Source organism: Lactuca virosa, chromosome 7 (genome assembly GCF_052849685.1).
Source record: "Lactuca virosa cultivar CGN04683 chromosome 7, Lactuca_virosa_CGN04683_v6, whole genome shotgun sequence".
Taxonomy (NCBI): domain Eukaryota; kingdom Viridiplantae; phylum Streptophyta; class Magnoliopsida; order Asterales; family Asteraceae; genus Lactuca; species Lactuca virosa.
Window position 1 is genome coordinate 200,033,204 of NC_136432.1, and position 3,836 is coordinate 200,037,039.

The following is a 3,836-nucleotide window of genomic DNA, read 5'->3' on the forward strand; positions in this document are numbered from 1 at the left end:
CCCATCCAAATCTTGCCACGTGTCATCCTTCTGGTAGTCCACGTTTCTAAATCTCTGACGAAATTGGGGGTCAGATGTGCGCGACGGGCATGGCGTGAACATTGACGCGCACCCTTAAATCCTTTTTAAAAAATCATATGTTCTTCATATGAACTTTGTTTCTTACCATCTTTATATATTTGTGTAGCTCTTTCCTAGAACTACAACTTTCCTTTAGGTTGCATCTTCATATTTTAACTTTCAGTTTTAACCCACATGTTTATATTTTATAAAAATCGTATCTCCTTCATACGACTTCCATTTTCGCGCTTCTTCCTTCCCAAGTTCTTATCTCATGCTTTACTACATATTTCCTTTTTATAGTGTTAGCCGAAACTCAATCGTTTTCTTTTTGCTATTTTTGATGTCAATAGCGTTATTATGGTTGGTTTCTATTCGTCATAAAATCATAACTCTTCCAATTAGAGTTAGATTTTCTCGACTGTAACACTTGTTTTCCTAGAAGAGTCGAATCAAGGTTTCAATGAGTCAAAGGCATGGTTTTTGGGTAAAACCAAGGCTCACAACGTGAGCCATAGAATGGTCACGTCGTGAGGTGCGATTAATGAAGGAAATGTATTTATCTTGTGCTTACGACGTGAGAAATAAGAGATCATGACGTGAGGATCGCTGCAACCCAAGCCCACAAACTTTTAGGGTTTCCCACGTATTTAAGTCCCCTTAACTCGGTTTTAGGGTTCATTTCTCAGCCTCCACCTCCCTCCAACTCAGAAAACCCTAACCCTCATCCCTCTTGGTGGTTTTGGATCCATCGTGATGTTTTAGTGGCTGGAAGAAGAAGAAGAATAAGTTCTAGAGTGTTGGTCCAGCAAGGAGGCTTCATCATCATCATCATCATCTTGTGCACATGTTGGACCATTGTAAGTCTCTAAGATTCAACCTTTATGAGTTTAAGTAACTAGATCTAGGTTATTGTCCCTTTTCCTTCAGGATTGTTAAAGTTTGCATGGAGAAGATCTATAAAGTTGGCAACTTAATGGCCTTTAAGGGTCCCTTGAGCATCATATCTTATGGATCTAAAGTTTAGTTGTGATTTATGAATCATGCATGAGTTTGGGGACATTTCTTGTCATTTTGACCTAAGGTGGGTTTAGGACATGCATGGGGCATGCATGTCCATCAAGTAATCATTTTTATTGACCTTTGGAGTCCTCTTTAGCTTCTGAAAGAATTAGGGTCGAAGACTTAATGGATTAAGGACTTAAAAATTGGATTTTTAGCCTCAGACTGTTCTCATGACGTGAGACATAAGGTCTCACGACGCGAGGAGCATTTGGTCCCGTTTCTGATGAGCTTGTTGGGGCTTACGATGTGAGGATAGGTTGCTCACATCGTGAGGCCAGCTCAAGTGTTATTTCTTGACTGAGTTGGTTAGGCTAAGTCGTGATGAATTGGGATCTGATCGAGTGAACTCTCACGACGTGGCCAAGGACTGGTCACGACGTGAGATGTGATTTTGGGCTTTTGGGCTTGGTTGGGCCCTAGTTTTCTGTCTGTGGGCCTTTTGGTTCTTGGGCCCATTTGGATCTTTGGGTATCTTTTAGGAATTTAGGCCTTCTTGGATTAGGCCCACGATGGGTTTTGGGCCCAATTAGGAAGTTGGTCCATATTGGGCTTTTGATGCTATTGGTTTGGGCCTCGGATTTTGGGCCAAGTGAGGAAAGGGTAAAATGGACTTTTACCCCAAGTGTTGGACAATTGGACTTGGATTCCAGCTATGAGTTGTGGACCAATTATTAATTTGGTGTTATTGATGATGTTAGCGCGGGGATTTTCTGGATCGGCAGTCCGAGCTTTTATCTGAGATATTCAGAAGTTTCAGGTGAGTCTCCTCACTATACTAAGGGTCGAAGGCACCATTGTCGGCCCATTGGCTTATGTTATATAGGAAGACCAGGGGGTGGCCCTTGACATTTGTATGAAAGACCCGGATGTGGCTCCTGGCAAATTATATGCAAGACCAGGGATCGTACCCTGGCAGGTAAGTAGATAATTGTATAATTAGATAGTATGCTAGTTGTGTTTGTGATACTTGCATGGAAGACCAGTAGCTGGCTCTTGGAACTTGTCTGTAAGACCCAGGGTTTGTCCCCCGGCCTGACAAGGAAAGACTATGATACGGCTCGTGACATAATGGCAAGACTATGGTTGGCATATAACATTCTCTGTTGTGTGTATGATATGTGGTATTTTGGGGAACTGACTAAGCTTTGTGTTTACGGTTTATTGTTTATGGTTTCAGGTACTTCCGGTACAAAAGGGAAGGGTCGGGCGTGACTGCACTGCATCCACCCATGTTTTCTGCAACTTTATGATTTTGGGATTGTACTCTGATAATTGTTTTTACATTAATACACTTTTGAATGATTGGTAATAACTAAATGGTGTTTTATGGTTGAATTAAAAATGAAAATTTTACCTTGAAATTTTGGTATGTTACATCGATTTTTATATTTTTGGGATCATTAGGCCGCGTATTTTCCAAATAAACTAACCATTTTAACTTTTTGATTACTTTATTTTCGACTCAACTTTCCATATTATCCTTTAATGTGGGAAGTTTTTGTTATTATGGGTCGATCATAACTCCTAGTAACAATCAATGATGGAAAATTCTCAATTGTTACATTCTCCCTCTATTTTAGGAATTTCGTCATCGAAATTCGAGTCTTATCTAAACTTTAAACGGGGAGGCCAATTTCTTATAAATGAAGCCTAATTAACTAAATTTCCTTTTTTAGTTTTGTACTTCTAATTCTTTAACTTCATTCTTAGCATCTAACATTTACCTTTTTAAAATCCCGCCTGATCGTATTTTAGACTTATAGGAAACCTACAATTTCTATCTAAATCTGGTTAAGGATTTCTAGAGGGATTTCTATGTTTATTTAATCATTTTAAATCTACTATTAAAATGGACTCATTATTATAACATTTAAACTTCGAGGATACCTGTCATCCTCGGAAAAATCTTACAATTATTTTTGTGGGGTTTCCTTTCCCCTCACATACCTATTCTTATTATTTTCCAGTATTCCTTGACTAGATTAGTTGGCTCTTGCAGGCATCTGCAATACGTCTTGCTTTTCCGCACTCTTTGCACTTGAAATCTTCACAGCTACCGAGATAGTGCAGTCCACACTTACTGCACAAGGGAAATCTTCCCAAGTATCCCTTTTAGGGAACAACCGTTGGAGGCTTCCTATCCTCCTTTCTTTTGTACAAGGGTCGACTTGGTCCTTCCTTGTTGATTTTCCCCATTTTCTTCCAAATTCCCTACCCTTAATCATGCCATCTAGGACATTGATTTTCCTAAATTGGAACGCTAGCTGCATAGTTTCCTCGAAGGTGTGGGGCTTGTATGTGACAACCCGTAATTTCAATTCATGTAAAAGTCAATCTTGGTCAACGAAAGTCAAACATATCAAATAAAGGTCAAACTTATTTCTTTAATTATATTAATATGGTTAGATTGATGAGTTAGGTGTATAGACCTTATATTCAAAGGTTTTGTGTTTTTAAGGAGGGAAACATTTGGAACCGAGAACCTTCGCATGAGCCGCAAACCCTCGCATGGGCGGTAAACCCCTCGGACCGCAAACGGTTTGCAGTCGTAAACCCCTTCGGACCGCAAACTCTACCATATATATATATATATATATATATATATATATATATATATATATATATATATATATATATATATATATATATATATATATATATATATATATATATATATATATGTTTGACTGAAATAATCCTCACTTCTACAC